The 15134-nt window shown below is 39.0% G+C and overlaps 1 protein-coding gene across 1 annotated transcript in view; it reads left to right on the forward strand.

Annotated features, from left to right (window-relative positions):
* Positions 1–5488: 5488 nt before the first annotated feature.
* The window catches only part of SBNO1 (strawberry notch homolog 1), a gene marked incomplete in the record, with an annotated part of 3303179 nt that continues 3293533 nt past the window's right edge, over positions 5489–15134 (forward strand). The window contains 1 exon segment of the mRNA XM_044068578.1: positions 5489–5819.

The following is a 15134-nucleotide window of genomic DNA, read 5'->3' on the forward strand; positions in this document are numbered from 1 at the left end:
TTCAACCATCCCTCCCTCCTTCCCCCAGACCTTTGGCACATGTTCAGCCTACGGGCTGTAACTAGAGATCACAAGTATGTTATCAGGTCGGGTTATAAGTGTAAGTTCAGTAAACTTGATCTGGGGATGGAAGGCAAGGCAGGTGTATTATGGGTAAGGGGAGGAGTCTGGAGCTTGGAGCTGATGCTAGTAATCTTTGCTGGCTCTGATCCAATATGGATCTGTATTCCCACAGGTTGAAGACAAATGAAGTACAACTACTCAGATGGAATGTTATGGTGAGTACATAACTTCTTTTTTTTTTTGTTATATTCATTTGGAGCTATGTCACATATTACAAAACTTTTTGTTTTAATGAAACCCTCAAACAAAAAATGCAAGCAAGTTCCCAGAATACCTCGAAAACCTATTAACTTAATACTAATGCACAAAATTATATAGATCTTGAAATAAAGGTTTGACCTTTCTAATAAAACTAATTGCCCCATCCTGACAGTCACACTCTCAGACTTGATTTAACCTATAGTGAGGGTTATCCATGCAAAGATGCATGATGCAGGCTGTACTTGTACTTCTGTTTTTGTCTTATCTTTATTCCTCTCCCAGATACAGAAAACAACTTGAACGCTTTCAGAAAACATTATCTCCTAGTCACTGAAAAAATAAGCATTCTGTTTTTATTGCCCCTTTATCAGATTGCATCTATAGAAACATGAGAACCAGATACACAGTTGCCTTCCACTACTTTTCATTATATTCTGTGTTCTTTTATTTATTTGTTTCCTCTTAATACTTGTTATTAAACCAAGGCAAGGCCTTAATCCACTCATACACCTATGCAAAAGTTAGAAAAAGCATATCAAGTTGTCTTTTATTGTGCTGTTTTGTCCAGACTCTCTTCTCTTTTACATTGCTGTGTCCACATTTCTTAAAACTGAACAATGAGAAAGAAAGAAGGAAAAAATAGGGGCACCTATTTACTTTAGTATCCATATTGCTGACAAAATAACTGAAAAAAGCTTTACTTTATAGCATGGAGTATACGTCATGTATTATATAAATACTGTTAAGAACAAAATTGTTTTTACTTCTTCTTCCCCTCTCCTAAATGTTCTTCCAAGCATTAATAACATGAAGTAGGGTATATGCTTTTGAGAGTCCTATAATTTTAACAAAGTCAAAAAGTCCAATATTTCCAGATTTTCTTGTTCCCTCATACTTCAGAAATGTAATTAATGCTTTGTAATTGTACATTTATTCATCAATTTATAAGCTGCTGGTTTTCTTCCTGTTGATCTGCATCTCCTAAATCCAGTAACTGGTTCACTGTCAATGTACTCCTGTTTCTTCTAGCTCTTATTCTTTTTTTCTGTCTTTCAAGCATTTTCCTTTGGAACATTGGAAAATGTTTCACTGTCATGATCTCTCTGTTTTTTTTTTCTTTTTTTATCAGAAGAATAAGAAACAGAAACCTTTTCTGTTTGACAGCTCACTTTTTGCTGGGCAAACCTTTGTATTTTCTCCCTAGTATGTTCTACACCAAAAATGATTTTGATCTTTTAGGAAAAAATATTCTTAAAATACCTGTATACAGCAGCTTGAATCTCAAAGCTGTTTCCTGACATTCCCGGATTGCTGGAATAAATGTATTCTTCTGCCTAGTGTACAGTGAGTAATCATTTTACACAAACACTCTACTGTCTCCCACTTTTAGTACTTTGACCTTCTGCCACAGTTTTGTTAGAATCAACTCTTTCTGCTGTTAAGCTTACACCTTTACTATTAAAGGTTTGGGCTGCTTTCTCATGGCCAGATTTGGAGCATACACATGATGTGCCCTTTCAATTAACAACTTCTCTTATGGAATACCAGTCCACTTGCTTATTTGTACTTTCACAAAGTTAACACTGTCTGTTCCTTCCAGTTTCTCTGGTAAAGCAGAAATTCTCAAGTTTTCCCTAAGTACTCGGTCCTCTAATTCTATCATTTTTGAAACTTCTCTTCTTGAGCAGTCTCATACTGAGACACCCTTCAGTCTTCGTTTTGATGTCTGATTTTTCCAGTTGTATCAGCTCATCTGAATATCTGTTTAAAGCCTCTTCCATTGTTGTTCAGCCTTTTGTTGTTTGAGTTTATGTACTCCTTCAGTGTTTCATTTATTTTAATCAGCTCTGAGCTCATTTGACTTATTTTGTTCCTCTGGATTACTGGAAATCATGTCTTGCACCAGTGCTGGAGCTTGAACTGCTTTTTGCTAAACAGCTGCAGGATTCTACCCAGCCAGTGTTTTCTTCTCACCTTTTTTGATTAATTTTCTTTCAAGTTCTCTGAATTTCTTTTTGCTAGCATCCAGGCAGTCCACTTACTAGCCAGTTACTGAAATTTATCCAAAAAGACAAATTTACTGGATCGCTTTTTTGAGTTGCTGTTTTCACACCGGGAGAGTTGAAATTAGGCTGTTACTCAGTGTGCAGCCATCTTGGAAGTGTGCTATTACAGGTCTTGGCTGCTTTCTAATGGCCAGATTTGGAGCATACACAAGATGTGCTCTCTGTCAACAAATCCTGCTGTGGAATACCAGTCCAGTTGCTTATTAGTAATTTAATAAATTTATTGCAGTCTGTTCCTCATAGTTTCTTATCTACAGCAGAAATTCTCAGATTTTCTTTTTATGCCTTGTTTCTTAACTCTAATATTTTTTAGACAGCTCTTCTTGAGAAACTTCATGCTCAGCCAACATTTTCTTAATTTAAACATTTCTGCCTCTGATTTTTTCCAATTTTGTCAGTCCATCTGGATAGATAGTTAAAAGCTTCTTCTTTTTTCCATTGTTTTGCTGACTTGATGTATTCTTCAGTATTTCAGTTATTTTAACCACTTCTGAGTGGATTGGATTTATTTTCTTCTCTAAATTACTGGAAGACATCTCCGGTACCAGAGCTGAAACTTGAGTTGCTTTTTTGCTGAGCAGTTGCACAATTCTTTCTGTAGTTTTCTCTTCTCCTTTTCTGGTTGATTTTCTATCCAGTTCTCCAAATATCTTCTTTCCTGGCATCTAGACAGTGTAATTAACGTCCAGTGACTGAATTTTATCCAGATTGACAATCTCATTTTCCTTTTTTCAGTTTTTTTTTAGTGTGCATCCACCTTGGAAGCTGGGAAATAGTTCATCCTGTATAGGACGGAATATGTTGTGAAATGTGGAAAAGGTAAAAGTAGATTTGGAGTAGCTATAGGGAGGGATCCAGTCATGAGTTCAGTTCCAGTTGTTGCAGAGTAGTGCTGGAGAAGTTTTCAAGAATACTTGTAGTTCTGCTGTGAATAATTGCAGGTAAGAGTTTAGGTGTCTTAAAGGACAAATGGGAGAGAAGAGGACAGAGATCACTTAGTGAACTGTGAGGAGTATTTGATTGTTTTTACTTCGTCAAGGGTGTTTGCCATGATGAGATCAAAAATGCATGATCTGAGAAATTTTGCTTAGGCCATGGTCCTGTGTTACATTTTAGGTGAGATTACGGAGTCAGAGAAAATGACTGAGTGATGTTTTATTTTTCTCCTCATACCTAATACTGGAATCACGTTACTCTTGATGATAAATTTATGCTATTGGCAGTAATAATTATTTCTAGGAGAATGTTGCATATTACTGTTATTTTGAAGGGGGAGGAATATGGACAGTGACTAAAATAAAATTGGTCTGCCCTTTAAGAGTAAGTTGAAGAAAGATTGTTTGGGCTTTTTGTCATTAGAATTACTAATTGCTTTCGTGGCTGACATTATTTTGGTGGTCTTATGAGTAAGAGTAAATGTGCCAACTGCCAACTTTTCTTATGCATGCTGTGCCTGTTGTCACAGAAGTGGTGATAGGAGTCTGAAATTGTAGTGGAGATCTAATCTTGAGTAGAGACTGAGTTGGCTTCTCATTAAATTCTGTGAACTATTCAGCACCTGAAACAGAATTTGCTTTCCTTTAATGGGAATGTGGCAAAGCCAGAGTGATTGCTGACAATATGTCAACTTCTTAATTTACAATATTTAGTTAAAACATAATAGGCTTAAAAAAACATTGTTAAGATGAGTAATCAGCCAGTTGGGATCAACTAATTAGCTTATTTGGCAATTTGGAGATAGGACCTTTGCAGGAAAACAAAAGTGTGTCATTCCAGTACAAGTTGCTCTTTGTTATCACTGATGAAAGAAAAAAAGTGAAATATGATTAATTGCTTTTATTGGACTAAAAATGCTTAAGATTGGGAAAGATGAATGCCAAGCGTAATGGTCCATTTACAAAACTGCTATATACAGCTTAGATCTTTACTATCTTAAAGATAAGGGCATTATACTAGTGACAGAAATGAAATTAACAATGGCAAAGTTGGTAGTGTGTATGCAAACTACTCAAAATAACATAAAGGTCTGATCTACTTCGTATAGTTCATTGTCATTCACCATTTCACGGCAGTTTATTGTCAATAGTAATTACAAATTATATTTAGTTATTTGGAATTCTCTAACAATTTACACCTTTTTGTAAAGAGTGTTTTGCACCACTACTGTTGGGGATCTGGTGTCCTATTAGCCCCGCAAAACCTATTGAGGGTTGAAGGGGACAGGACCTCCGACTTCTATCATTTGCAAACAAAATGTACTTTCTAACTTGAACAGTACAAGTTTGAAACTCTACTGTATGTTGTTAATGACTGACTGCAGTTTTTGGTGATTTTCCAGAAAAGTAAAAAAAATACGTGAGACAGGAAAACGTGGTAAATCGGGGGATCCACAATCTGCTTCTGTAAGGCATCTCATCGTTTCGAATGTTCTTCATTTTGAGTCTTCAAAAGTCCGTATTCCTTGCTGTTCCTGATGAATATTCATGCGGACGAGTAAAAGTCGAGATGACTTTAGTAAACCGTCACCTGGGTCTGGATGTTAGGCAATGTTTCGGGGACAATAGTTAGTGGGTATTAGGGAAGTTAATACAGTAAAGCAAAGCCGTCGTTTCAAGTTGAAATGGAGTTTCACACATTTAGTGGTATGAAGTGTTTAACTAATAAACATCATAAATCATGTTTAATAGTAATTCGTAAAAAGTTGTTACAAGTATAACGTAACATCGAACCCTTCAGTAAGCTTCATTTACATTGTTTAGTTAAATGTTATAAGCTTCACATTTGCGAGGTATTGTGTTCCACATTTTGGAAATGGAAGGTTGAAAGTTAAGGCAATGCAATAAAAACACTCAGAAACGTATTTTATTTATTTCCGGTTTATAACCGGGTGGTTACTCAGTAAACCTTTTCAGTCACCGCTCGGGGTTGTATTTCAAAAGAATGCAGTTCAGGAAACAGTTAAGTATCTTTAAGTTGCTAATGGTAACCAACAACTTCAAAAGTCACGCGCAAACGCTGTCATGACCTTCACAATATGGCGTCTAGAAAGCGTTCATTCTATTTAATTGTAACACAGAATGCGCGTCATATCCGCTGCTTCCGGGAATGTCACGTGATGTTAGACAGCTCTCTGCTTTCTCCAACATATAAAATTGAAGAAATTAGAGTAAAAATGCGTTGTTTGTTTTTTTACTTCTTACTTTTCGGATTAGAGATAAGTCTGTTTTCATCTTTCATGGAAAATTATAATTGCACCAGATGTGGTAACTTAGAATTTTCCAAGTATGTATTTGGTGGAAGAGTGGGTCACGTGGTCACGCGCGGCGATGGTTCCTCAGTAAAGATGGCGGCTGCTGGCTAGAAATTGACGAATAAAAGCAGCAGCACATTAAAACACACTGTATAGACTGGAGGAAAGTTGTAGCGAAAGTAAGTTGCGGACAGGGGTGAAAATGGGATAAAATGACAGCTCGTTTGGTGCACAGTATTTTTGAAGCAGGCATTTTACAGTAGATCATATGGTTCCACTTTATTTTGAATAAAATGCTTTTATAAGTTAGTGTGTTATACATGGGCCGAGGAAGCGCAGCTTTCTGTTATAATTAGCACTGTCATCTTTTACAGGTGCACCTTTTATGTTTGTCGTGTTTGTCTATGTGTATTTTGAGGGTCACGTTACAAACAGCATGTATGTACAGTATGGGTGGTGGTGTTTTGAATGTGTTTAAATATTCAATGTTTATAATGAAGTTGGTTATTGATTTTATGTCTTTCTAAATGATTTTTAAACACCGTAAGTAGCTTATACTTTGAGCGTGCTGTTATTTTTTACTGTATAGTATTCGCTAGTTTCTTATTGTATGTTTTGTGATTATCTGTTATTTGACTACATCATGGCTTGGCAACGTGATTATTTTTATTGTGTGGTTTAGTATATGTGTATATCATTCATTTGTTGTAGTTTACGTTGTGCGATTTTAGTTTTAATAGTGTGATTTATTTTTAAAGTGCGTTTAATAGTCGTAAATATTAGCCAAAGAATACATACCAACCCGGAAGTTTATGTCCTCAACACGTGTTAAGGTTATGATGGTGCATGCTTTTTGAAATAGTTTTGCAGCTTAAACCATTGATTGTAAAATTCATTATGGTTTAACATTTTAAGCTTAATTTCTCTCTTTTGGTCTGGCGCTTTTTGTTAGTGAAATGTTATTTTGGCGGACACTGCTGTTGGTTTGCATTACTCTCTAATGTAAACAATAACATAACAATGGGTACTACATTTTTTGTGTGTTTGGGAAAATTAATAATGTGTGGAATTCGTGATCTGCTAACTTCAACTTTATTCAGTTTTATGAAGACTGATGAGAAACTCTGTTTTAAATCCCCCATGAGTTTGTGGTTGGATTTGAATGCACAGTCTTTTGGGGATTCATAAGTTTATACTTATCTATTGGTCATAAAAATCTCTTGTAGCCGGACTCAAGTGTCCCATTTAGTTAGTACTCTGCAACATGAATAATTTCGTACATTTTCATTGAGGATTTGACGGGCCAGAATTGAGGAGACTTTACGGGTTTCCATCCATTCTCCTTGGGGGGCTATTTTGCAGTGCATCTTGTGGAATTCTAATTTATAAGAGATGTTTTTTTTTAAATAGAGATCTATATTGTCAGCAGGTCGTGTTTTATGTTGTTGTTGTAGTTTAGTTCTTCTAAGCAGGTGTTTACCGTGTCTTTCTTTTTTGCAGATTTGTTGCGTTCATATAGGACAGGATCCACTTTCAATGCTTTATAAGTGAGGCAGAGGCCTCTACTCAAAAATGCATAGGAAAATGAGAGACTCTGTTTTTAAATGTGGTCTGTGTAGCACAAGGAAAAGACTTTCTTTCATTGTAAGCGAGGAAATGCTGATTTTTTTCGAGTTGAAGCATATGTTTACACACATACACTGTAAAAAGACATTATGTTCCATTATGGGTCTGATGAAAGAATTAGGGATGGTAACTTTATCTGACCTAGATAATAATGTACTCTTGGTAGTCTGGCTAGATAGGCATTCATAACTACAGTGTATGTGATGGTCAAAGGATATTTTGTCAACAAAAGTGAGTAGGTCCTTAACGGTTTCTAAAGGGATGTCATCCTAGGTAGTAGATGCCTCTGCTTGCCAAAGAACACAGTATTACAGTCCTTGGCATTTTGCTTAAGGTTATGGGCTAGGTATTGCTTGTTTGTATGTGCTAGGTCCATGTGGAGAATCTGTAAGCCAGCTGGAGGGTTTTTGACTGTCCCAGGGTTACAGTTCGACAAAGTTAGTCATGGACCTTTTGTAGTTGCTTTCACATCAGAGAAGTAAATGGATAAGTGGCCAAAGAACAGATCCTTGAGGAACACCACTAGCAGTAACTTCTCCCCCCCCCTTTTTTTTTTTTTTTTTTTTTTTTAACTTTCCTTTTCCTTGTTTTCTTTCTCTTACTCTTATTTCCCTTGTGATTAATCTTCTATTACTGTTCATTTTTTCTGTCTTCCATACGTGCTGCAGTTATAGCATCTACCAAGTACTTATGTCTCACTTGATTCACTCCTCCTTGTCCACTCTCTGTGAGTAATAAACTCCCTCACTTGTAAATACTACTAGGTGTTTATTTTGTCTTACTGATGGGAGAAAAATAGAATACTACACATACTTGTATTTACGGTATATTTTAATATCCTGTCAGTTTTCACCCATGTAATTGTCTCTCTTGTATGTGTGTGGAGCTTTTCTCCATGTGCCTCTTCTGAAAATGGATTCAATTATCTAGTCAAACTTTCCTGGTAACCAAAAGTGCATGTCCCCTAGACTAACTGGGTTTTGCAGTAAGCCAGTTGCTCTGTACTCGTGATGCAAGTGTTTTGGTCTTTGGGGAGAGCCTTCATGACTTGTTCTGAAGTGCTTTTGAGGGGAGTGCTTATGTATGCTAATGAGTGGAGGAAAATGTAATGCAGATAAGTATGTTGAGAGTTTTAGCTAGATTTAAGTTCTACAGATAAGATGTGTTTTTGTATATTGCTTTTAAAATTTCTTACATAGTTGAAAAAGGCGTTGTCATCTTCCTTAACATAGGTGGCAATCCCCCCCCCCCATACATCTTTATAAATTCGTAGGTGTGTGCTAGGCTAATTGCGCTGGAGCTTTTACAATCCTAGCCCATAAGATTACCCTGGCATAGTGCCACCCGACCTTGGTTCCCAGTGCCTCTGTCGAGTAGAGCCACTGGAGTGATCCCCAGGGTGAATTTTCTATTTCCCGTTTACTCCTCAAGACTTCTCTTGGAGGGCCAGTGAGGTGCTCTGCTTGACTTGTATGGGAAGCCTATTCTATAGCATGGGCAGTGTCTGGGTTATGAATCTGTCCCTCCAGCATGTTCTGTTGATTGTGGTAATGAGGTTGAGGTCTCTGGAGCTTGTGGTGTGGAAGGATTGGGATTTCCTCGGATGTAGCATTTTTAACAGAGCTGGGTCAGCTTTATTAAATTTACACCTGAAGGCAATCTTAATTTATATAAATGAAAAACCTACAGAATATCGCATTCATTGCAAACTGTTTACATCACGGACCCCATTGAAACATCTGTATTTGTAAACATTATACATCACTTATAAACCATCCAGTCATTGTCAGATAAGCATTATATGACTCATTCAAATTCTACTTCTTAAACCTTGTTCCTGCTGTGCTTATATTGTTTCCACAATTCCCATTTTTTCCTATGTAGTTTGCTCCTTCCCTTTTCTAAAGATCCCAATTACAGTTTTATCTCTGCTACTATATTCACTACTACTAGTGAAGTTGGTCTAGACTTTGATTTCTGTTTTCCAGTAATTGCTTTTTTGGCAGTCACCATAATTAGACCCGGCAAGGCTGTACTACGCCTAGACAATGCTAATGCTGTAGCGTAACCCAAAAAAATAATCTCTCCAGTCGGTCCAACCTGCTCACCCAGCATTTCTGGCAGAGTGGTCTGCAGAGAATTCCATAAGTCCGCCAGCTCATTACACTCCCAAAAAATAAGTTCCCAGGTACCTTCTTGCCGATCACACCTCCAACATTTGCTATCCACCTGATGAAAAATTCTTTGTAGTTTATTTGGAGTATAAAAATATCAATGTAAACACTTCCAGACAAAAAGTCTTAATCGTTTAGACTTTGCATGTTTGGGAGCTGTACATATGTCCCCTTGTTGTCTCTTTGTGAAACAGGTGTGCTGTTTTCAATTCATGTTTATTCTCTAGGTGAAATGATTTTGCTTTGAAATTCTTCATCGGTCTGGATTCAGTTTTAGAGATTGGTGTAGTAAGTTGCTTTATATCAGGGAGTGCTTAAATTTAATCAGATCATCAACTACCTGTAATAGAGTAGTCTCTATAAAATAAGAGGTTTTCGTGGTGAATCTGTCTTTATTCTTCTATTAAGTATTACTTGAATGCTGGTGCTATTTGACCAGTTGGGTAACTGAGGATATACCACATAGTGGGGTTACTTTGGTGAGCACTAGAGAAGTTTTTGATGCTCTGGTTGGGACATGAACTAATTGATGTCAGGGGCTGGCATTTTTGAAATTAGGAAGCATTGTGCATACTTATTTGTGGAGGCATAGGTTCCCCCTGTTAATGGGAGGGTAGTGGAACCCCCCCCCCCCCCAGGAGAATGGTTATACCCAGTGGGGAGGATTTCTGGTTTATTTTAAATGTGCCTCACTGCTAGCTGGTGACATGAGGGAGATGGTAGGTTTCTTTGATGTGGTATAAGTTTTTATTAACAGTAAGCATCGTATGTAGGAGCTCAAAGTTTTTGTCCTGCTTTTGAGTCCAGCAGGTGTGATTTGGTTCCTTAGAAACGCTTGCATGCCCCCTTTAACAACATTGTCACTTTCAGTGGTGGATCTTGCGTGTCGAGTATTGAAATATGCACTATGGTTTGTGCTATCCCTAGAATGAACATATTTCAATAACTTTGTAGGGCTCTCTATTTTTTGAGTGTTAGGGAAGGCTTGTAAAGAGTCAGCTTCTTAGCGGGATTATTTAATGTTGAGCAGTTTATAAATTCATAGGCAAGTACTAGGCTAGCTTCCCTTGCAGGCCATTTTAAGTATAGCTGGATTCCTTTTTGTGCTCTAATTAACCTATTCCATTTGGTCAGAAATTGGCATTACACATTCACTGGTAGAGAATTGTATATTATCTCTAATGAGAACAATTAAGATCATACCCGTAGATTATTTGAGGGGGCCCATTCATAGGTTGGTACTAGGCTATCTGCCCTAGGGCCTATACAAGCCTAGCCATAACAATTCCCTGGCTATTTCTTCCCACACTATTTACTTCCCTGGACCCCTGTCTAGCAGGGCAACTGACGTGATCCCGGGGTGCATTTCCTTTCTCCCATCCAGTCGTCAAGGTTCCTTTTGAAGAGGGCCAAAGAGGCCCTCTACTTAACATGTATGGGCAGTCTATTCCAGAGTCTGAGGAGTCTCCGAGTCGGGTATTTTTTTTTTTTTTTTTTTTTTAATGAAAAGACCTTGGTGATGAGGTGTGCCACACAGAAGGATTTCCTGACTGTTGTGGAGATGTGGTTATCGAAGGCGAGACCACTCACTGCCCACCTGTGTCCCCAAGTCTCTTACCACACTTTTGGTGTTTAGTGTACTGCCATCTATGTGGTAATTCACATGTACATGTTGTTTTCCCCAAAGGGGATAACTATATATTTTTTGGCATTGAGCTTGAGCCCATGGCTCTGGCACCAAGCGTCTGTTTCTGTAAGGCCCTTTTGTAGAGTATCCACATCATTTGGGGATTCGGTAATGGCTCCCATTTTTGCAGTCATCTGCGAACTTTGTTAGTCACTTTGTGTTGGCCTGTACTTCAGAGAAGTAGATGCCAAACAAGAGCGGTCCCAGGACTGAACGCTGAAGTACTCCACTTGTATGGTGCTGGATTTGGTGTCAGCTACTTTTTTAGTGTGGGTTCTGTCAGTAAGCCAGTTGGCAACCCATCGAGTGACGTAGGGATTAATGCCCAGCTTGGTAAGTCCATCTATGATTCGAGTGGTGGAGTGGTGTTAAAGGCTTTGCAGAGGTCCAGATAGGCTGTGTGGACCGTCTTACCCTCGTCCACTGCTCTGGAGACTGATTCGAAGAAGTCAGTCTGGTTCAGAAGACAAGATCGGCCCTTCACGATCCCAAGCTGGGTGGGGCCCAGTGTTTGAAGGTTGCCAATGTCTTTAAGTTCCATGATAATACGTTCCATGGCCTTGCAGCTCAGGCTCATCAGATTGAAAGGCCAGTAGTTCCCAGGATCCAAGGTGGACCCCCCCCCCCTTCTGGAGTGGGATAACTGTAGCTGTGTGCCACTTGGTGGGCACGAAGTCTGAGGTGAGGCTGTGATTAAACGTGGCACTTGGGTGAGATGCCAGTTCATTTTGTAGTTCATGTAGTGCACAGCCTGGGATGAGGCTGTGATTAAACGTGACACTTGGGTGAGATGCCAGTTCATTTTGTAGTTCATGTAGTGCACAGCCTGGGATGTCATCTGGTCCCATGGATGCTGTATTCTTAACTTTGGAGAGTGTGTGTGTTTTTTTTTTTTTGTATCATCTGTATGGCCGCCGTTACCAGAATTTGGCAATCTTCCGGTATTGAGATGGGCCGTTTAGGGGGTGAAGTTGGCACTGAATTGATCTGCCAGGATATTGGCAATATCCTTGGGATCAGTATATTTGATGTTTTTCTGTTGTAGCTTAGAGCAGATCTGAGCATTGCCATTTAGATTCTTGACATAGTTATAGAATGCCTTGTGGTTGTCTTTGGAATCTTTGGCAATTTTAATTTCGTAATTAGCTTTGGAGGATTTTGAGGGATCTCCACTAGTAACTGAGGCTGGTAAGGGAGTTTGTTTGCATCCTGTGATTTTCCTCTCTTCTGCATCAGTTTCTTCCTTTTGTTGTAAAGTTTGTTTATGGCAGAGGACCACCATATTGGCTTCCTTTTTTGGAGGCGAGAATCTTGGTTTTGTTTGGGATGGCATGATTCATGTATGAGTGGATGTGCTCGTACAGTGCCTTAGTGTAGGATTCAGCAGTCAAACTTTCAGTTCCCGTCTGTATGGGTGTCATCAAGTTTGTCACTTCTGAATTGAGTAGCATGAAGTTGGCTTTGAAGAAGTTTTTTATGGATTTTTCCTGATCGGGGGTGGGATGTGGATGTTAAGGATGATTAGCTTATGGTCAGACCTGACGAACGAGGGGGGTAAGCTTTCCCATGTTGGTAATGACTAGGTCTAGGAAATTGGAGCCCCTGGTGGGATTATGGATTAGTTGATCTAGAGTGTTGGAATTTATGAATTCCAAGAACTGTTGGGCAAAGGTCTTGGTACACGAGTAGTTTTCCCAGTTAATGGCAGGGTAGTTGAAATCGCCCAGTTTTAGGGTGTTTGGTTGTATCTTAATATTTTCTAGTATGTTTAGAAAGGTGGTGTGAGAATCTTGGGGCATGGTGGGGGATCTGTAGCAAGCTACAATTTGGATTGCAGTCTTAGCTAGTGTTAGTTGCACTTGGAGAATTTCAGATGCATTGTGCTGGGCAACTAGCCTGGTAGTGTGAATATGGACTTTCCTCCACCTTTAGTGTTTCGGTACTGGTTTGGTGGCCGAAAAGTGTGGTAAGAGTTGTAGCTTGGTATTGCAGAGGTGCTCTCTGGAGCCTTGAACCAGGTCTCAGTTACTGCACAAATATCAATGCTCTCCATTTTTAGGATTGCCTCGAGAGAGTGCATTTTGAGGTTTAGACTTTTAGCATTACCTTTAGAATTTGCATGCTTGTACCTGTTAGTGGTGGTTTTGTCCTTTTGAACTTTGCCTAAAAAAGGCACTATAGGGGTGGCAAGATCCTTAGCCAGTAACCTGAATCCCAGGGGCGACAGGTGCAGGCCATCTCTGGCAAAACATCATGGTCTGTCGATCATATCATCCCAGGCAGACAGATACTGGTTCCCCTTTGAATGACACCAGAAGCTTAGACAATTGTTGGTCAATCATTTTATCCTTTATATTGTGGTATAATTCTGGGTGAAGGCAGGATGCTACTCTGGGCTATTAGCATACCCGCCTGGGCCGCAGGATCACAGAGCTCTTCCATGTCTCCATGTAATCCAGGGAGGTACGTCTCAAGTCATTCACTCCAACATGGACAGTAACAGAGTCATTTGTACTTGTGGAGTGACTTGAGTGCCTACATTATGTGACTGATCCTGGCACCCGACAGGCTGCTGACTAACTTCTCCGTGTTCAGCCTGGTGAGTGGGACATCAGTGTGCCTGACTATAGAGTCACCTATGACTCAAGTGTTGTGTATGTTTTGCCTTAGGGGCTGTTGCTGGGTGGCACACTGATGGTGTGAGCTGTGACACTTTGGTTGTGAATGGTGTTTGTTTGCATTTCAGCTTAGGAGGTCCTTGTTGCTTGCGCAGGTTGCAGTTAAGAGCCTCCACATATGTGGATTTAATGTTGCTATGTGTGGGTGGTGTTGGTGTGGGTTTAGTAGTAGTATTTATTGCTTGAGGTGTAGTGCGGGTGTTAACCTTCTCCTCTTGACTGGCTAGCACAATCTTGGGTGGAGAGAGGTTTGCTTGCAGTTTGGCTATGCAAGTGCATCTCTCAAAGGTTGTAGTGTTGGGTGGTAGGAGGAGAGGGTCCTCTGTGTACTTAAGGCAATTGCTGCATTGCCCCAGTATGCCCAGATTCACCAGGTGTGCAGGAGAAATCACCAGAAGCTGACTCTTGGACATGCCTGGTTTGGTGCTTTTTTTGTAAAGTACAGGAGCTGTTTTCACTTGCCTTAGCAAGGTACTTTACAGTTATAGGTTGTTTAGTGCCTATGATTAATTTCCCTTTATTAACAAGGAGAGTTGAGTACTTGCATCAGTTTAAGGCTTCCTGGTGCTTTCCAGCAGGTATTGGAGCAAGTGCTAGTCACAGGGATGCTTAAAGGTAAGGTGAAAAAAGTGTTTATAATAAACACTGTAGTGTCCACTAGATAAGTTGGATGTGAAAGTAGGTAACTCAAGTTTTACCTGTCTAAAAAGTTAAGTTTTTGTGGAGAGTCACTATTTTTAAATCTGCAAGATAGATTGAAAGGGGGTGGTCAGTTTTGTTTTCTGGTATTATGGAATACAGTATTTATTTATTTTACATTTGTTGACCGGGCTAGTCTAGCTGGAGAAAATTCCATTTTCAGTAGAGGCCCGGGGAGAAAAGCTCCACAAAAATAAGTACATAGAGACAAAAAATAAAAATATTAGTATAAATGTTAATGAAAACAATAACAACAAACTGAACAATTTAAGATTATTACTACAGGAGTTAATTACTGTCATACATAGTTGCAAGAAAATAAGAAGCTATATGTTTTAAAATTAAAGGTGCATGAATTAATTACTACCACTCACAGTTACACTCTAGGGAAAAAGATATTAAATTTTATACAGAGAATACAGAGATGCATGTCAGATATGGATACAAGGAAAGGAGGTAAAGAAAGAGTGTAAAGAATAAGGGGGAAAAAATAAAAGGGGATTAGATTATGAAAATGGGATGAAGTTAGTAGGATGGCCAATTAAGTAGTTGAAGGGGAGTGATTTCACAAAATGATGATTTTGTGCTTTTTCGCACAAGCCAGTGAAAGCAGAGAGGAAATGAGATATA

Source organism: Protopterus annectens, chromosome 4.part0 (assembly GCF_019279795.1).
Source record: "Protopterus annectens isolate FY-2018-M chromosome 4.part0, PAN1.0, whole genome shotgun sequence".
NCBI classification, from domain to species: Eukaryota; Metazoa; Chordata; order Ceratodontiformes; family Protopteridae; genus Protopterus; species Protopterus annectens.